At 49.6% G+C, this 20,593-nt stretch overlaps 2 long non-coding RNA genes across 8 annotated transcripts in view; one reads left to right on the top strand and one right to left on the bottom strand.

The window, feature by feature from the left end:
• Positions 1-2,134: 2,134 nt before the first annotated feature.
• Positions 2,135-19,565, bottom strand: LOC139359660 (uncharacterized). Of its 7 annotated transcripts, none has more exons than XR_011615913.1 (5): positions 8,936-19,565; positions 6,660-7,658; positions 4,097-4,227; positions 3,654-3,772; positions 2,135-2,613 (listed from the first exon to the last, which is right to left on the bottom strand). It is a non-coding gene; the product is annotated as an uncharacterized lncRNA (long non-coding RNA). The 7 variants fall into 7 exon arrangements; XR_011615912.1 differs by having other exon boundaries at positions 6,660-6,972; positions 7,502-17,343; XR_011615911.1 differs by having other exon boundaries at positions 6,660-6,972; positions 7,522-17,339.
• LOC105468320 (uncharacterized) overlaps positions 9,126-20,593 on the top strand; it is a 26,994-nt gene continuing 15,526 nt past the window's right edge. Inside the window, exons 1-2 of the long non-coding RNA XR_011615918.1 lie at positions 9,126-9,212; positions 13,535-13,630. This is a non-coding gene — a long non-coding RNA (uncharacterized lncRNA). The remainder of the gene's footprint in view (positions 9,213-13,534; positions 13,631-20,593) is intronic.

Raw genomic sequence — 20,593 nt, 5'->3', positions numbered from 1 at the left:
CAGGCAACGCATCTCCTACCCTCAAACAAATCCATGCCCCTCCTCAGGTTAAGAGCGCCTGCAGAGTGCGAGGGTATTTGGGATGTGAGCCATGAGCCAGGAAGGCTAAAAGGGCCGAGCAACATGGGTCACATGACCCGTCCTCTGGTTCAATGCCAGGTCCGGAAGGTTACAAAAGGTCTCCGCACCAGGCTACGCCTGTCAGAACCCCTCACAAGCTGTTCTCATTCACACTCACAGCATCTCTGTGAGAGGCATGGGGTGGCGACCTCATTCCTCCTGTGGTCATTCAGGAAAAGGGAGAGCCGGATGCCTTGTCCATCTGTCCATCCTAGGGCCTGCCCTTCCTGCCTGTCCCCACACCTTGCCCCTCAGGCTGGACAGACACCCCATCCATCTGCCTTTCCTCTACTTCTAGTGTGGGAGGTGGGTGGAGGGGAGTCAGGGTGTCTACAGACAGGGTTTCAGCTGGAGGAGGCCTGGAGACCCAAAACTCAAACCACTTAGGAAGAGGCTGCTGTGAAAAGGGCCGGTGCGGTGTAGGGCCCGGGAAAGAACTTGGGGGGCTTGAATAGCAGGATAAGCGGGGCAGGCTCCTCATGAATGGGACCAAGGAGCCTGTGGAGGTTCTTCAGGGAGAGGGTGGAGCAGGATGAGGGTGGAGCTGCAGGAGGCTCCAGGCAGCCCCTCCACTGCCCTGCAAGCATGGGCTAACGGAGGCTGTTGGCCATGGCTATGGTAGAAGCTGTGGCTGGCAGAGAGGTGGCAGGGGAGTGTCCCATCAAAGCATGGAGCTGTGGAGAAGGAGGCATCCCAGAGTGGGCTCTGGCCCCGCCTCCAGAAGGAGGTGTGGAGGAAAGGCTTCAGATGCCAAGTGCAATGCCCCAGGCCCCGGGAGAGGGGCAAGAACTTCCGATGCCGCTAAGCAGTAGCTTCCCAAGGCTGCCCCAGGTGCTTGTGTCCAGCCCTGTGTGCTCCTGATCTGACTCTCCCAGGAAGCTCTGGTGAGCTCTGGGTGACAAGATGGAGTCAATGTGCATCACCCTGAGCACTTGTTTCTTTCTTTTTTTTTTTTTTTTTTGAGATAGGGTCTCGCTGTTACCCAGGCTGAAGTGTAGTGGCATGATTACGGTTCATAGCAGCCTCAATCTCTTCAAGTCAAGCAATCCTCCTGCCTCAGCCTCCCAAGTAGCTGGAACCACAGGCATGGCACTATGCACAGCCTTTTTCTTTTTTAGTAGAGACAAGGGCCCCCATGTTGTTCAGGCTGGTCTTGAACTCCTGGCTTCAAGCAATCGTCCCTCCTCAGCTTCCCAAAACACTGGGATTACAGGCCTAAGCCACTGCACCTGACCTTGAGCACATGTTTCTTGGACAAGTGCCAGCTGTTGGCATCTGTATGGCTGGAGAGCGGGAATCAGGATGGAGGTGAAGAGAGGGGCAAGGTCAAGGGCAGGGGGTGATGTTGGTGTCACTGCAAACAGACCTGGGCACACATGTCTGTGAGGGAGAATCAGGAGATGATATTGCTGAAGGAAGCTACGTTTGCACAGGGGCTTTCAAAGCCATGCTATCACATCCTCATCCTTGGCTCACTAGATCTTTAGCAGACGGAGCTGACCTACCCTGGGGCACCCTACAGGGCAAAGACTATGAGAGCAGGGTTCACACACCTTAGAGAATCCAGGGCCAGAGCACACCAGGTTCAACCTCCTCATCGGATATGCATGAGGTCGGCTCAAGTTCTATGCAAGCCCCCAAAAGGGGTGAGTCTTGCCCAAAAATCACTGAGATCATCAAGAGTGGGAAAGCATGGACCAGAGCAGACAGACTGGGCTTAAATCCTGGCTGTGCCATTGATGAGCCTGGCAACCTCGGTCATGCGATCTGACCTATCTGAGCCCCAGTTTCCTGACATGGGCAATAGGGGTAATAGCACTAACAGTAAATGGAAGGACACACATCCAAGCACTGCACTCCATCCTGACAAACGCTGGTTCTCTGTCCAGGTCTTTGGGTGCCACGCCCACCTCAGTCCTCTCACCTACCCACTCAGCTTGTCGACGAAGGCTGTGGCTCCTGATTTGTGTGTCAGTTACCCATCACTGCATTTAAAAAATGACCCACAACTTAGTAGCTTAAAATAACAAATGTTTAGTATCTCACAACTTCCGTGAATCAGAGATTCAGAAGCAGCTTGGCTGGGTGGTTCTGGCTCAGGGTCTCCAATGAGGTTGCAGACAAAACATTGGCCTGGGCTGCAGTTCTCCAAAGGCTTGACTGGGGATGGTGGGTCGGCTTCCAAGATGGCTTATTCCCACAGCTCTTGGCAAAAGGCCTCGTTTCTTTGCTAGCTATTGGCAGGAGGCTTCAGTTTCTCGCCATCTCTCCACTGGGTTGCTTGAGTGTCCTCACAACATGGCAGCTGGCTTTCCCTTACAGTGAGTAATCCAGGAAAGAGAAGAAAGCCATGGTGCCTTTCATGACCTAGTCTCAGAAGTCACATACTCTTGTTTCCACTTTATGCATTAGAAGGAAGTCATCCAGTCCACCCACACTGGAGGAGAATTAGGCTCTGCCACTTCAGGAAGGAGGCTCAAAGAATTTTTAGACCTATTATGAAACCACAACTTGAAACAAATGTCCTCTCCAGTGACTTTTGGCTTTTCTTACATAGAACAGAAACAATTGGGCTAGGGACCCTTGGCAAATGGGGAGCCCTGAGTGTTGGCGTGTCTGGCTGAAGTGAGGCTAAGATAGCCATAGATCTGAGGATACTGCCAAGGTCTCCATGATCCTCAGCGAACAGCCTCTGAAGAATAAGGCAGGACTGGCCGGGGGGCGGGGTCGGGGGAGGATGCAGGCACACCACACCATCCTGCAACCCCATTCTAATGACCTGAGTTGGGCTGGGAGGGGAATGAGCCGCCAAACCCACAAGACTCATCCAAGAGGCGGGGGGCAATTTTAACAATTTGGGGCACAGCTAAGACAGTCGGTCAGGGTTTGTACCTTAAATGGGGGAGAATCCTGGCACCCATTGGAAGGTCTCTGTGTGCTAGTATTTTCCATTATCCCAGATGATGAGAGTCACCTGCAGTGCTCGTTAAAGGGCCCCACCTCTTTTGTGTTTGTTTATTTGAGATGGAGTCTCGCTCCGTCGCCCAGCCTGCAGTGCAGTGGTGCAATACCAGCTCACTGCAACCTCTGCCTCCCAGGTTCAAGCGATTCTCCTGCCTCAGCCTCCCGAGTAACTGGGACTACAGGCGCCCACCACCACTCCCAGCTAATTTTTGTATTTTTAGAGTGGAGATGGGGTTTCACCATGTTGGCCATGCTGGTCTTCAACTCCTGATCTCAGGTGATCCACCTGCCTCAGCCTCCCAAAGTGCTGGGATTACAGGCATTAGCCACTGCATCTGGTAAAGGGCCCCAGCTGTAACCGACTGCTTCCTATTTTTTTTTACAGCAGAGGACAGGTGATCCAGAAAGTTAGTAAGTGCCTGGGATTCTTACGATCATTTGATAGGAGAAATTATTTGATAGGAGAAAGGACATTTGGGAAGTATCATAGGGCTAACGGGAAGGAGGACAAGCCAATGAGAACCACAGCTGCCTTCTGTGATCTGTAAAATGGGAACAACCAGGATTACCTTGATTGCCTAAAGGCAAACCTTGAACAAATGGCTTCTTGGGGTTCCTTTCAGCTTTGGACCAGAGCAGAGAAATGAGGAAGATTTTGGCAACTGGAATTTTAGCTCCAGGAAACTCCCTTAGGGAAAGAGATTGCAGTTAAGGCAGAGGAAGCAAGCATCCCCATCTTTCCCCTGGGTGCTGACACACATCTGAGGAGTTAGTGTCTTGGGGCCCTCTAGAGCCCCCTGGGGCTACCCACCCACTCAGCAGCCTTGGCAGAAGAAAATGTGTCAGCTGGGCTTGGCAGCTCTCCCAGCACCAGCCCAAGATGCTCTGAACAGAAATAAAATCTGCCTTCTCACTCCGGAGGATGGGCTCTCCTGCTCCCTATGAGTCAGCCCCACACGTGCAAACCCAGAATAAGTTGGGTGGACAGATGGAGGAAAGAAGGGAGGGGAACCTGATGCAGGCTGTGGGGCAAGCTGGCAAATCCAAAGGCTTTGTTGGCAGGGAGATCTGGGTTCGAGTCCTGCCTCCACCACCTCCTGGCTCTGTGATCTTGAGCAAGTTGCATGGCCCCAGTTTCTTCATCTGTAAAACGGGAATAAAAATACCACCATGGGCCCAGGCGCGGTGGCTCACACCTGTAATCTCTGAACTTTGGGAGGCCAAAGTGGGTGGATCACCTGAGGTTGGGAGTTTGAGACCAGCCCGACCAACACAGAGAAACCTTGTCTCTACTAAAAACAAACAAATAAACAAACAAAAAATTAGCCGGGTGTGGTGGTGCATGCCTGTAATCTCAGCTACTCGGGAGGCTGAGGCAGGAGAATTGCTTGAACCCGGGAGGCAGAGATTGCGGTGAGCCAAGACTGCACCATTGCACTCCAGTCTGGGCGACAAGAGCAAAACTCCATCTCAAAAATAAATAAATAAATAAATAAATAAATAAATAAATAAATAAATGCCACCATTGCAGTTATGACAAGAAGACAGCAGAGCTTAGCTCTGGAGCCAGACTTCCTGAGTTGACTCCTGGCTCAACAACTTACCACCTGTGTAACTGCATGCAGGTCACCTAACTTCTTAAAGCCTCAGTCTCCCCATCTGTAAAATGGAGGTAATTATAGTGCCTACCCTACGGGTTGCTGTGAGGATTTAATGCATTAATTCATATAAAGCATTTAGGATACTGAAGGACCTGAGCACCTGAGAATCTTGGCATTCATGGGGGTCCTGGAACAAATCTCCCACAGATACTGGGGGACAACTGTACTGCCAGGCACATTGTCAACGCTAAGTGCTCACCATATAAAGGAAGGCTCAGCAGTACCCAGGGACTGTTCTTTGTCACCCTATAGCATTCCCTTCCCTCCAGAAAGCTGTGCACCTGCCAGGTGCTGGATGGAGCTGGGGAGGAAAAGGCCGGGAAGGGAACTGGCCTTCACTGAATCTTGGTGACAGGCCACTGTGCCAGCTGCTTCCACATCCAAGTCCTCCTCCTGCTCTGTCCCCTCCCTCCTTCCTCTCCTAGTCTGTTTCCATTCCACACTCCTTCACCCACACAGGTCATCCCCCCAATCCCGTATTGCAACACTGCTAAGCAGAGATCGGTCAGTTGACAAACTTGAACTGAGGTCCTCCCTAATCACAAAGCCCCATACAGAGTTCCCAGGAAGGAGCCAGGGTGCCAGGGGCTTGGGAGATAAGACAAAGGAAAAAACCAAAATCCAGATCTCAGGGAGCACTGGGTGCCCCACCTTGGAGAAGGAGGTGTGGTTGGAGGCCAGGTGGCAAGCCAGCTCTAACCACACCAGTGATAACGCCGCTCTAGGCCACTGCTTTGCAATACCCTGGAATCAGCAGGCAGCTTTAAAAGTTCTGGTTCCACTCCCAGAGAGTCCAAGGTAATGGCACTGAGATACGGCCCAGGCACTAGGAATTTTAATTTAAAACTCTCCAGGTGATGCTCAGATGCAGCCAGGACTGAGAGGTAGGACTCCAGAACAGTGATGGTGCTTAAACTGCAGCATGCATACGAATCACCTGGAGGACTTGTTAAAACACACATCACTGGGTCCCAACCCCAGAGTTTCTAATTCAGTAGGGCCTTGGGACTCACCCCAAAAGTTGCACTTCTAATATGTTTCCAAATGATGCTGATACTGCTGGTTCCCTGGCACTACACTTTGAGAATCACCCTCTTAGGATGGTGATCAACAAACTACAGCCCTTGAACCAAAAATCCAGCCTGTTTTGTAAATAAAGTTTTATTAAAACACAGCCATGCCCAGTGATTTACATATTGTCTATGTCTACTGTCACAATACAATAGTTGAGTAGTCAGGACAGAGACCACGTGCCTTGTATAGGCTAAAATACAATTGAGCTCTTTATAGAGAAAGATTGCTGACCCCAGTTCCAGAAACCTGTGAAGCCACAGATAGCAGGATCCTGGGTCCCTGAGTGACTGCCTCGAACAGAGCTTTTGTACTGACCTGGAGATGTTTTATGAGGAAGAAATAACTGTCAACATTCTTTAAAGCACTGTATTTTGAGGCCTCTTTATTACAGTGGCTCAGCCTCTGCTACATTCCCAATCCTGGCTCCAGCATATCCTGGCTATCCTTATAATCTCTTGAGTCTCAGTTTGCCCATGTTGAAAAATGTGAATAATATTGACCCTGTGGGTTATTGGAAGGATTCATAAAATATAAAACCCTGACAGTAGATCTTAGTTTTCTTACTGCTGCTCCCTTTGAGGGTGGGAGAAGGAAATCATTTCTGTTCCCCAAGAAGTCCCAGTTGTCTGGGGGAAAGCAGGTGACCATCTTTGTCATCCTACAGTATTCACTTCTGACCCTATGACATGTCACAATCTGACATGCCAGAGAAAGTTGCTAAACCTCTAGGTGCTTGTTTTGCTCCTAAGCCAAAACACACTCCATTTCCCCAGTCCCATCCCCTGTTCCCAATTAATCCAGTTTTCTTTTATTTGGAGGCTGCCATAGCTGTTCACTTACACAAGTGTCCTTTTCAACTCCGATGAGCCGATCTTGGAGCTACTTTAAAATAACAGTTTCTCTAGGTGGGGAAGCCTCTGGCTGGGCCAGAGGGTGAGGCAACCGGCTTAAGTGGCCGCCCACGGCTGGGGAGGGAAGGAGCTACAGGAGAGCACTCTAAACCAAGGTCAGTAATTATACGGTTTCTACTTGGCTCCACTTAGTGCCAGCTGTGGAGTGAGGTTGCCACTCCCCACTACTGGTAGAGAGTGGGTCGCTTGGTTTAAAAGCATGTCTTCATCATCTGCTGAATGTCAAATACTGAGCTAAGGAGCTAGGGAGGAAGACAGGGGAAGGGACACATAAGAAACAGATCTAGAAATGTCACCATCAGCAGCACTTTGCAGGATGCAGCTAGAAAGAGGCCAAGAAGGCCAGGCACGGTGGCTCACACCTGTAATCCAAGCACTTTGGGAGGTCGAGGTGGGTTGATCACCTGAGGTCAGGAGTTCGAGACCAGCCTGGCCAACATGGTGAAACCCTGTCTCTACTAAAAATACAAAAATTAGTCAGGCGTGGTGGCGGGCACCTGTAATCCCAGCTTCTCGGGAGGCTGAGGCAGGAGAATCACTTGAACCCAGGAGGTAGAGGTTGCAGTGAGCCGAGATCATGCCACTGTACTCCAGTCTGGGTGACAGAGCAAGACTCCATCAAAAAAAAAAAAGAAAAAAGAAAAAGAAAGAAAGAAAGAGAGAGAGAAAGAGAAGAGGAGAGGAGAGAGAAGAGAAGAGGCGAGGCCAAGAAGCCACCAGGTCTAAAGGCTCAGGGGTGCCAGGGTCCATGCATTACAGCCCCTTCCACACCTGGCTGATCACCCAGTCACCTGGAGAGTTGATAAAATATGCAGGTTCCCAGGTCTACCCAGGCCCATGGAAGCAGATTCTCCACAGTTGTAAGCAAGCTCCTCGGGTGATTCTCATGGTGCCTGGCACTGGCCTTAGAATAGACTTTGAGGCAACACTACATTAGATGCAATAAGAAGAAGGACTTTGACACTCACAGATCTGGGTTTAGATTCCAGGTCCAGGGCACAAAAAGGACCAAGCATAAAAGTAAAAATGGATAAGTTGTACTATATCAAGATTAAAAAAAAAAAAAACTTCTGCTCTTCAAGACATACCATTAAGAAAATGAAGACAGGCTATAGACTGACAGAAACTATCCGCAAAAACTAGAGATAACATTTGACTCAGCCATCCCATCACTAGGTATATACCCAAAGGATTATAAATCATGCTGCTATAAAGACACATGCACACGTATGTTTATTGTTGCACTCTTCACAAAAGCAAAGACTTGGAACCAACCCAAATGGCCATCAATGATAGATTGAATTAAGAAAATGTGGCACATATACACCATGGAATACTATGCAGCCATAAAAAAGGATGAGTTCATGTCCTTTGCAGGGACATGGATGAAGCTGGAAACCATCATTCTGAGCAAACTATTGCAAGGACAGAAAACCTAACACAGCATGTTCTCACTCACAGGTGGGAATTAAACAATGAGATCACTTGGACACAGGGTGGAGAACATCACACACCGGGGCCTGTCGTGGGGTGGGGGAAGAGGGGGATAGCATTAGGAGATATACTTAATGTAAATGATGAGTTAACGGGTGCAGCACACCAGCATGGCACATATATACACATGTAACAAACCTGCACATTGTGTACATGTACCCTAGAACTTAAAGTATAATTTTAAAAATGAATATAAAAACTAGAAACTATCGGCAAAACAAGTATCTGATAAAGGACCAGTATCCAGAAAATTAGAAAAAAAAACTCTCAAAACTCAATAGCAAGCCAATAAAAAAGAACCAACCCAATAAACAACCAATTATTTTTAATGGACAAAAAATTTGAACAAGTACGAACTAAACAAGAGCTACAGATGGCAAATAAGGACATAGAAGATGCCCAACAATATCAGACATTAGGAAAATATAAATTAAAGCTACAAGATACCATCTAACACCTACGAGAACGGCTTAAATCAAACCCTAGGTCTACTGATTACTATTTGTAAAACCTCAGGCAAAGTACTTGACGACTCCGTGCCTCAGTTTACACAGCTGTAAGAGGGATAATGTCTTCTCCCTGGGGATATTGTCAAAAATGTTTAAAGTAATGTTTCAAGCGTGTGCATCGAATAGATACTTAAGTGCATTTGGTTTCCACCTTTCCTTTGCCCCCCTCTTTTCTCCTATACAAGGGACCTGAATCATTTACTCAAGATTTTTACTCTTCTGTACTTCACAATCTAAAGCCTAATTATCCTGCTTCCGTTTCATAGGAAAAGAGACTGTTGAAGGTAGGCCCGGTGATGGCAGAGAGAAAGAACAGCAAAAGACACCCATGACGTATCCACTCTCTCATTCACTCCTTTGTTCGTTCATTCATGACGTACCTGATGCCTTCAGGCACTGCACTAGTGCGTTCAGAATTTATTCCTTCCGGTGGGTTCTTGGTCTCGCGGACTTCAAGAATGAAGCTGCGGATCCTAGCCGTGAGTGTTACAGTTCTTAAAGATGGCATGTCCGGAGTTTGTTCCTTCAGATGTTCAGATGTGTCCGGAGTTTCTCCCTTCCAGTGGGTTTGCGGTCTCCCTGACTTCAGGAGGGAAGCGGCAGACCTCTGCAGTGAGTGTTACACCTCATAAAGGTAATGCAGACCCAAAGAGTGAGCAGCAGCAAGATTTATTAGGAAGAGCGAAGAGAAAGAACAAAGCTTCCCAGCTTGGAAAGGGACCTGAGCTGGTTGCTGTTGCGGGCTCTAGGGGCCAGCGTTTATTTCCTTATTTGGCCCCGCCCACATCCTGCTGATTGGTCCATTTTATAGAGCGTTGACTGGTCCATTTTACAGAGAGCTGATAGGTCCGTTTTTACAGAGTGCTGATTGGTGCGTTTACAAAGCGTTAGCTAGATACAGAGCGCTGCTTGGTGCATTTACATTCCTTTAGCTAGACAGAAAAGTTCTCCAAGTCCGCCCTTTATCCAGGAAGTCCAGCTTGCTTCACCTCTCAATAGAGATGAAGGAGCCCCAGTCCCTTCCCTCAAGGAGCCCTCATTTCTGCAGGGGAGACGGAAACATTGTCTTAACCTGGCCTCTCTCAGTTGAGTAACAGACCCTAGTTCACCCCAGCTCCAGGAGAGTTAGGCTTCATGTGGCCTGGAAGGCTCTGGCTCATAGACCCAAGGAAGCAACCACAGCCTCAGGCGCTCAAAATCCCAAGGCACTCCCCCAGTCTCTCACGTCTGCTTGTCTCTTCTTTAGCGGAGGTCTTGCCCTCTCTCTCACATCCCTGATCCTGCCGTCTCCACGTGCTGGGTCAGCCCTGCAGCCTTGGCAGTGCCCACACGTGAGTGGCTCGTATTTTTCCAGAGGAGGATTCTGATTGGCCTTGCTTGGGGACACACTCTATCTTTTGGCCAATCGCCTTTGCAGGGATGGCAGTCACGTGCAATTTGAGCGTGCAGTTCCCAGGAAGCAGGGCCAGAGACAACTTGGATGCAGGTGGTTAACGGGGGAGGCAACCATGGGAAGCAATGAGGGGGTGTGGAGGGTGAATGAGGTGGTGGTTAAGTGGGCCTGAAGCCGTGCAGAGTACGTCAGAATCGACTCCCCGAAGGCGCGGAGACTGAAGCACCTATCCCCCTCCTCTCGTCTCCCACTTCCCCCTTCCCCCATCTCCATTCCAGGCTGCACCCGTGCAAGGACTGAGCAGAAAAGGCCCAGTGAGGGGCAGCCGCTGGAGCTGGGGTTGGAAGAGGGCCAAGGGGTGAGATGCCAGGCACAAAAGCCTCTGCTCCTGTGGCCAGGAAAGCAAAATGATGAAGAAGAGGGTGGGAAAGCTGGGCGTGGTGGCACGTGCTTGTGGTCCCAGTTACTCCAGAGGCTGAGGCAGGAGGATCGCTTGAACCCAGGAGTTCGAGACCAGCCTGGGCAACATAAGAAAACCCAGTCTCAAAAAAAACAAAAAAAACAAAAAAAAAAAAAAAAAAAAAAAAAGAAAGAAAGAAACAAAAGGGCAGGGGCGGGAACACTTTCTGGGCACAACCTGGTTGTGGGGGTGCTCTCACAATCTAGCAGCTCCTCTACCAACAGTTATAATACAATGCCCTTGGGGAGCTGCCTGGCCCAGGCCAGGGTCAGCAGGGACAAGATCAGCTTTCTTCAAACCACCGCATTCATTCCCTCCCCTATCCTCCAACCGCTGCCTATGGTATTCTCAGCTTCACGAGACAGGCAGGACAAGGGGACCACTCCACCCTGGCTCTTAGGCCCGGAGCAGTGAGGTCAGAAAACGCATCCCAGCACCACTCTTCTCATTCTCGCACAGAGAAATAGAAAAGAAGCACATTCCTGCCAGATACTGAACTTTTCTGCTTTCCACTCTGCCACTGCCCCACAGCAGAGCAGATAAACTTCTGCCATTGCCAAGAGAAGCAGACACTTAGAACGGTGAAGCAGGGTCCCCATCGCCGAGTCTAGTGAGAGGTGAACCAACTGGACTTTCTGGGTCGAGTGGGGACTTGGGGAACTTTCCTGTTTTACAAGAGGATTGTAAAAACCCACCAATCAGGAACTTTCCTGTCTTACACGAGGATTGTAAAACATACCAGTCAGCGCTCTGTAAAACGCACCGATCAACGCTCTGTAAAATGCACCAATCAGCAGGATTCTAAAAGAAGCCAATGGCAGGGAAGATTGAAAAAAGGAGGCCGGCGCGGTGGCTCACGCCTGTAATCCTAGCACTTTGGGAGGCCGAGGCAGGCGGATCACGAGGTCAGGAGATTGAGACCATCCTGCCTAAAACGGTGAAACCCCGTCTCTACTAAAAATACAAAAAATCAGCCGGGCGTGGTGGCGGGCGCCTGTAGTCCCAGCTACTCGGGAGGCGGAGGCAGGAGAATGGCGTGAGCCTGGGAGGCGGAGCTTGCAGTGAGCCGAGATCGCGCCACTGTACTCCGGCCTGGGTGACAGAGCGAGACTCCGTCTCAAAAAAAAAAAAAAAAAAAAAAGGGAAAGAAAAGAAAAGAAAAAAGGGCACTCTGATAGGACAGAAACAGAACATGGGAGGGGACAATCAGGGAATAAAAGCTGGCCGCTCCCCCCCAACCCCAGCGCGCAGGCAACCTGCTCTGGTCCTCGGTCCACGCTGTGGAAGCTTTGTTGAAGGTTTGTTCTTTCGCTTTTCACAATAAATGTTGCTGCTGCTCGCTCTTTGGTCCCGTGCCATCTTTAAGAGCTGCAACACTCACATGAAGGTCCACGGCTCCATTCTTGAAGTTAGCCAGACCATGAACCCACCGGAAGGAACCAACTCCGGACACATTAGGGCTGCCTTCAGCCTGGTCCAAAAAGCCAAGGTGGGCTGTGTCTGTGGTGACTTGTACCCAACCTGGCAGGGATGGACCATAAAAGGACAGGATCCAGGAAGGAAGGAACGCTGCTTACCGGGTTCTACCCTCCTGGGCCTCAGAATCTTGGCTCTCGAAGTCGGTTCGTCCCCGTGACTGAGGTTTAGCCTTAATACCTACACATGTTCTTGAACTTGGACTTTATGAAAAGTACAAATGATTGATATTTTAAATGACTTAACCCTCCCAGACTCAAAATGAGAGCTCAATGTAATTAAACTATCTGGAAAATATTTTGATTGTGCTTATCAGGCAATACTTAATAGTATCCACGATGTGTCAGACTTTCTAAGGACTTACTGAATCATCAGACGTTTTGAGGGGCGATAGAATTATCTCCATTTTACAGATGGAGAAACTAAAGTCCAGCAAGGCTAGATAACTTGCCTGAGGGCACAGAGCTAGTAAATGGCAGAGCTCATTACCAATGCCTTAAACTTCCTCGCAACTCAGGCGTAATTAATAAGCACACAGCTAGTAAAAAATGGCTAAGTGGATGTCCAGCTCTTTCCCTGATTGAATTAGAGTTTGTTCCTTATTTGGGGGAGCTTGGACCTTCTCTGGGGCCCCAAGGTCTTTATACTGCACAGGAGGTTTGGGGTTTGGCACTGTCTCTAAGCCCTTTGTCGCTCATTGTGTGTCTGCAGTTGCTTCGAGTTCACCTGAGCACTGGTTCTGTAGCAACAGCATTCCCAAGGAGGTTTGTGCCCTCTGAGATGTAGTATGCAGGATGCCAGGTTCTGATGGATGCCAGGGCATGGCTGCCTTCTTGATGTAAAGGCTCAGCGCCCTGACCTGGGTACTCTGTAATTACGCTACCCATGTGATGCCCTCTGCCTCTTCTCCCTGTTCTCGTGAGGTGAGCATGGGAGGGGACTGATCCACTTTTCTGGACAGCAAGAATAGCTTCTTGATTGAAACGGATGCTCTACTGGACAAAAGATGTGAATGTCTTGACCCCTCCTAGGGAACATCATTGATCATCCTCGGCGTTTCTGCAGCCCAGGAGTGGTCATGTTTAACGTTTTTTTAGCCAAGACCCCATGGGTTTCATACCTGATGAGGAGTGCCATCCGGAGGATGAGGGGTGTGGGCAAATCAGAAGACCTCTGGAGCCTTCCAGATTGCATGAGCAGCAGCCGGCTGGCAGCCATCCAAAGCGGGGAATCAGGAACTCGAGCTGAGCAAATGCGTTGTACCTGTGGAGGGGCAGTTTGGAGCTACCACCTCCAGGAGCCTTCTCTGAGCCTAGCCCCATGAAGAAGAGGGAAGGAAGGCGGAGGGAGGGAAGCCCAAACTTGCAGCAGCAGCAGCAGCGGCGACTGGTATTTCCCACCCAAGGGCCCGGGATACGTTTGATGATGCCCAGATGTTACAGGGCACCTGCTGCATCTATGTCCTTTTCCAGACAGAAGAACACCACCCACCTGGGAAATAGGACATGTACACGACGTAAGAGCTGAGGACCCAGGGCAGCATTGCCTGGCGGGGCTGCAGGGAAGAGGTAAGCTGCAAAAAAAATGACACACCTTGACTGGCCAAGAGGAAGGTAAACATGTTCCAGACAGAACAACATTTGTTCATTCACTTGTTCATTCTATAAGCACTTCTTGCTCTCCTCCTCTGGTCGGGCACTATTTCAGTCCCCAAGCTCAAAGACGAATAGAAAGTGACCTCCCTCCTAAGCAGGGCTGTGTGTAGGGTGACCTAGGAAGGGGACCTGGAATGCAAAATAAGGAGGCAGTCGTTATCAGGTACCGACGTGCACTGGTGTGGCTGAGAGTGTCTCCGTAACTTTTGCACCTCGCTTGCCCTACTCCTGAGGGGGCACAGTCTATGATGAGCAAAGGCCTGGAGGTGAAAAGCCATGATCTCTCAGTGTAGCATTCAAGGACCTCAGGGTTTGACTCCACCCAGCATTTGAGGACACCTCCTGCCCTTTTAACCTCAAGCCCTTGCCAGGTCAAACCATGTATATTCTTCCAAATACGGTGCCCACCTCCATCCCCTACCTGGAACTCCCTGCACTCCACCCCCTCACCTGCCTGGCAAACCCCTGCCCACCCATCAAGCCTCAGGCGAAGCATCACCTGCTCCCTGGTACACCCTGAGCCACCAGAACTAGAACTGGCAACCTTGATGCCCAGGACAAGGACAATAAAGGTGTCCTCACATCAGCTTGGAAGTGCCTGGTTGTGGCTGGGGCGACAGTGAGGAGCAGAATAGTATTAAGTGCACTGCCTGGGAGCTTCCTATTGTAAATAACTATTCCTGCCAGGCACTTGCTGCATGGGAAAGCATGTCCTAGCCTGTAAGTGTAACATTCTCCATCACACCATCTATAATTATTTCCCCCAAATGTCATAGCCTCTGTATTTGGCTGGCCTGGGGCAAAATTCCAGTTGTCTGACTTCCAGCTCTGCCAATCACTATGCTTCCAAGAGATGAGGGTTTCCCTCTTTGAGCTCCCAAACTCCAATGGGCATCCTGCCATGAGCACTGGCATCTCATGTTAGTGTCTTGCCTTCCCTCCCACCCATGCAGTCAGCTACCCGAGGGTGAGTGGGTGGAGAGGGGGGCTCCCTGTTCATCCCTGGAGCTCCAGGAGATGGTATGGGTTGGAGTATCGCAGAGCTGGCAGATGTGCTGGAGCTCAGAGTCGCCATCGAGGGGACCATCAGGCTCGGACAGTGCAAGAAACAAGAGGTGACCAAGGCACGGGCAGGTGCCACCCATGGCAGAGACAGCTGGAGGCCACATGTGAGTCAGCCAGAGAGGGAGGCAGAGAAGGTGGTAGAGGAGGAAGACAGAGGCAGAGAAGGAGGACAGTCCCCAGATCAGCTCCTCTGATTCAGAGCAAAGCACAGGACCTCTGTGAGGCAGAAGCAGTGATGAGGCCTTGTCACACCCATGCAAGTGGCTCCATAGACGTGCCCTGTCTGCTCCGATGAGAATCTCCTCACAGCATGCCAACAGATGTCTCATCAAGGAGAGAAATTGCAGAGAAATTACAACCCCTTGTTGTGAGTTCTCCCACGGAACTAAAAACAGCACATCAGTCCCACGCTCCCTGTCTCCAGATGGATTCTGCAGCCTCCCCACCCTGAGTGGGACTAAGGAGGAAGGAACACTGACCTGGGGAGAGGGTCCTTGGGGGAGAACAATCCTTGAAGCTAAGAAAATGGGGTGCCCCCCAGGCTGGGTTTGCAGCCTTGGAGAAAAAGCACCATTCTCTATGACACCCCGATCTCCAGGCAAGCCTTGGGGAGCCAGGAGACAGGGGCTCTTCTGTCCTCTTTATCTCAATGGGGTCAGTCGGGCATGGTAGGCTATGACACATCAGCATCAGCTGAAAAATCAACCTTTTCCCCGACGTGACCCACCTGGAAAAGAGCTCTGAACCCTGAGAAAGGAAACAGAGGTTAAGAGCATGGCTTGAGAAGCTGGAGTGAAGCAAGTCATAGGAAAGCACCTGTGAACATGAGGCTGCTATGTTAGTACAGCTGGGTGGGGTGGCGTCAGGATTCTGAATGCGGTTAGTCATCTGGAACCTAATTGGGTGGACCCCAAATCAACTATCCAGTCCCCTTCCAGGCCCACTGGTCTGTTCTCTCCTCCCCTGCTCCCTGGTCTATGGGAAGGCTGCCCAGGTGTCAGGTAGGGTGGCTGCGGTGGGCTTGGACACCTTGGGCCCGGCCTTAGCAGTGAGGAGGGGGTGGATTGCAAGTTCTGGAGGAGGGGCTGCCGCCACCAGAGCACATGGAAGGATGTGACAGTGATGGGCAGGGAAGACTTCCTGTCCCAGCCCAGGGCCAAGGCACTCTCTTCCCAGAGCAAATGGCCCTGGGTCAGAGCAGCACGGGATCCCTTAGGGGTACGTGGGGAGCTCCAGACAAGCACAGCTTCTTGCTTCCCATGGCATCAAACGGAAGCTCCTTGGCCATCCTGCCACAGCTTTTCCCTGCCATGCCTCTCTTATTTCAATGTTTGTTAGAAGCTGCTTCCTTTTCAGCCTAACTGGCTATGCCTGTTGTGTGCCACACAAGGTACAAGGCCCCTTGGAGGCTACCCACACACAGGGCACGCCTGCCCTCACTAGGGGCAGTTTCCCCAACCTGGTAGGGTGCAGTAAGGACCCTGACCACAGCGGAACAGAAGCTCAGGAGCTGGGGGAGAGGAGGAGCAGGTTCCAGGTGGCAGTCTGGACACAGGCAGGTTTGGTGACATTTGAATGGGTCCCCAGAGCTGGGACTCGTCACAGCTTGCTCACCCCCACCTCATGGCCTTTCTTTGGCCATTGCCCACGCCTGGACTGCCCTCTACCTTCCTGCTGGATTCCTGCTTCTCACTTTGCTAAGTGCACCCACAGCAATGGATCTAATACCAAGATAAAATAAAAATACTTGTAAATGCTGCCGTTTATTAGCACTGGTTGTGTGCCAGGAACAATGCTAAACATTTTACATGGATAATCCCTTCTAATCCTTACAACACCCTCACAAGGCAGGTATTATGATCAGCTCTATTCTATAAATGGAGAAACAAAGTCTTGGATTAGGTAACCTGCCCATGTCACACAAAGCTAGTAAATTGAATTGTTTCTCTCTAAAACCTACATTTACGAAGAACTGCCCTCCATGTTCCCTCCCAAACTCTGTTCCCCAGTGGGTCCTCAGGGTGCCCCATTTTCATTATAGTTCCTGGATCAGCCGATCTAAACTTTACGTGGGAAAATCCACCTGTCAGGAGGAGAGAAAGATGACAGTCCCAAGAGGCAGCTCAGGTCACAGGTCTGACCCAAATGGCACTTTGCCGCTTTGGAGGAGTCCCTGAAATCAGACTGACTGTGAGAACGTAGACCTGCTTACTCTCCCCGGGCTTCAGTTTCCTGATGTTTAAAATGATGCAGTTGAATTGAGGCAGTGGCTCTTAACCCCAGACTGAACATCAGAACCACCTTGGGAACTTGAATAAATGTCCACGCTCAGGGCCAGCCCCCAGAAAGTTGATGAAATTGACTTTCTGCGTGGGGCCCAGACATGAGTAGTGTTTGAAAGCTTCTCAGGTGACTATTATGCAGGCAAGGCTAGAAATCACTGGTCTCTGAGACTCTCCTAGTTCTGTCCTTCTCCAGGAGTCTACACTCAATGGGCCTGTTTTTGTTTTGTTTTGTTTTGTTTTGTTTTTTTGAGACGGAGTCTCGCTCTGTCACCCAGGCTGGAGTGCAGTGGCCGGATCCCAGCTCATTGCAAGCTCTGCCTCCCAGGTTTATGCCATTCTCCTGCCTCAGCCTCCCGAGTAGCTGGGACTACAGGCGCCCGCCACCTCGCCCGGCTAGTTTTTTGTATTTTTTAGTAGAGACGGGGTTTCACTGTGTTAGCCAGGATGGTCTCGATCTCCTGACCTCGTGATCCGCCCGTCTCAGCCTCCCAAAGTGCTGGGATTACAGGCTTGAGCCACCGCGCCCGGCGGGCCTGTTTTTATAAATAAAGTGTTATTAGAATACAGCCATGCCTATTCATTTACATGTTGTCTGTGGCTGCTTTTCGGTGGGGGTGGGAATGTTCCAGAGGAAGGGGGAGCCTCATGTCAACATGGACCCGGTACCTATGCACTTGCTCAGATGCTGCAGGCAGTTGCCAGTTTCCTGTGAAAGCAACTTTGCTTCCTAAGGACTCAAGTTCAAAGAGCCAGGAGAGCAGCCTGTCACAGCACTTTTGCAGTTAATAACCCAACTGTTTCCTGAAGATAGTTGTGAAACTGCCCCTCATCCCGCTCTTCTCTTGCTCCTCACCCCGGTTCGTTTCATCCTTCCCTGTAGGTCCTGTGCTCCAGCCCCTTTGTCGCTGTTACATGCTAACGTTTTCTCCCTTTCCCACACGCCTCTGCCTCTGCAAATACACAGCAGGACAGAAGCCCTTAATGCCACCTTCTGGCCAAGGAGAGCCCTGGGCTGATGTTCCCACCTTCCATCTGGTGCCTCTACTTCCTTCTATGCACTGAGATCCCTGCTCCTGTCTGGGCCTATGGGATAGGGGGGCTTGTGCTCCTGCAAAGTCAGCCACAGAGTGAATTGCTATCAACAGAATCTTTCCCCACAGCATCCATTATGCAACAAGAGATTATTTTCAAGGATGGCAGAGAAGACCTTAACAAGCAGGGTTGTGAATGGTCCTGCATCATGGGGCCCCAGCAGCCTTATAGGAAATGGGTGGTATCACCACCGCCTAGTAATTCGTTCCTCCTCTCCTTAATCTGCAATCATCCTCTTTTTTTCTTTTTAGCTGCTTTGTTGAGATGTAATTCACGTACCATAAAATTCACCCATTTAATTCAATGGCTTTTAGTAGATTCACAGGCCTGTGCATCCACCCCTTTGTTACCCAAGTTGACAGTGCCTCCAATTTGTGGGCTAAAGAAATGTTTATTGTGGTGTGCCACAGAGGTTTTGTGGCTATTTGTTATACAGCATTATCGTGGCAATAAATAACAATGATCTCATTTGTTTCTTAGCACAATCTTGTGAGGTTGGTAGAGTAGAAAAAAAATCTAAAGTTAAGAGATTAAAATAGAGGAGAGGGAAGAAATTAGCATGTATTGAACACCTACACTAAACCAAGTTCTAGGCTTGGAATTTTTGCATATTTGTTATCTTATTTAATGCTCACAACAACCCTGTGAGATTGCTGTATTACAGGGAGGAATGCATTAGGTGCAGGCAATGGAATACCCAATTGCCAATGTCATATGGAATAAAGATACTTCACTCTCAGATAAGAAGTCTGGAGGCACACACAATCCCAGAGTCCATGCAGCAACTGACACTGCCCCCAGAGGGCTGACAAGGGTTGCATGCCAAGTTCTGGACAGAAATATAGTTATAATTCAGCACGAATCAGGCTGTACTTTGGGCCCATTTTCTTGTTACTAAAGGTCAGGTAGCACTAGATCCTGACTGTTTATATCCCCATTGCTCCTTGTAGACAAGCTCTCTGACATCAGAATCCTAAAGCTTTTTTTTTTTTTTTTTTTTTTTTGGAGAGACGGAGTTTTACTCTTGTCACCAGGCTGGAGTGCAGTGGCAGGATCTTGGTTCACTGCAACTTCCACCTCCCGAGTTTAAGCAATTCTCCTGACTCAGCGTCCCAAGTGGCTGTGATTACAGGCACGCACCACCACACCCGGCTAACTTTTGTATTTTTTTTTTTTTTTTTTTTTTTTTTGAGACGGAGTCTCACTGTGTCTCCCAGGCTGGAGTGCAGTGGCGTGATCTCGGCTCACTGCAAGCTCCGCCTCCCGGGTTCACGCCATTCTCCCGCCTCAGCCTCCCAAGTAGCTGAAACTACAGGCGCCCGCCACCACGCCCGGCTAGTTTTTTGTATTTTTAGTAGAGACGGGGTTTCACCATGTTAGCCAGGATAGTCTCGATCTCCTGACCTCGTGATCCGCCCGCCTCGGCCTCCCAAAGTGCTGGGATTACAGGCTTGAGCCACCACGCCCGGCCAACTTTTGTATTTTTAGTAGAGATGGGGTTTCACCATGTTGGCCAGGCTGGTCTTGCACTCCTGACGTCAAATGAGCCACCCACCTTGGCTTCCCAAAGTGCTGGGATTACAGGTGTGAGTCACTGTGCCTCGCCAAATCCTAAAATTTTATGTAGTGTATCCATACAATGAAATAATATTCAGCCATAAAAATGAATAAAGTAGTGATACATGCTATAACATGGATAAACCTTGGAAACATTGTGCTAAGTAAAAGAAGCCAGTTATAAATACTATATATTAGGTTACTTATGTGAAATGTCTAAAATAGGTATATCCATGGAGAGAAAAAGTGGATTAATAGTTGCATAAAGCTGGGGGATGTAGGGGGTGGGGGAGTGATAGCAAAAGCATAGAGAGTTTCTTTTTGAGGTGAAGAAAATATTCTAAAATTGACTGTAGTGAAGTTTACACAACTCTGTGAAGATACCAGGAATACTTTAAGTGGGTGAATTGTATGGCATGTGTAGTATATATCTCAATAAAGCTGTTAGCAGCCCCTCCAAAAGAAAATCGTAAGTCTTTTCTTTAAGGATCACTTCAGATGTTTTTCACAGAGGAATGGGATCAGCAAGAGAATCCAGCTTCTTCATCTCCCTGTCCCACGACTTCATCCTGCACTCTTCAGCCAATCAACGATCTCCACACTTTGGCCCACTCCAAAATCCTTAAAAACCCTAGCCTCAAACTCCTCAGACAGATGAATTTGAAGTTCCTTCCCCTCTCTTCATTCAGTGACCCTATGATTAAACGTCTTTCTCTGCTGCAACCTAGTGTCTCAGCATATTGACTTGCCTCACACATTGAGCAATGAACCTATTACAGTTCCACTGCTCAGCAAAATGCTCAAGGACCCAGCTTCTTTCTATTTCTCTGCATCACCATCCTTGCTGTGTTGTCTTTTCTTTCTTAGGCTTATCAGC

The sequence above is a fragment of the Macaca nemestrina genome, chromosome 17 (assembly GCF_043159975.1).
Source record: "Macaca nemestrina isolate mMacNem1 chromosome 17, mMacNem.hap1, whole genome shotgun sequence".
Lineage (NCBI taxonomy): Eukaryota > Metazoa > Chordata > Mammalia > Primates > Cercopithecidae > Macaca > Macaca nemestrina.
The sequence above is the reverse complement of the archived record's forward strand: the minus strand, read 5'-3'. Positions and strand labels throughout refer to the sequence as shown.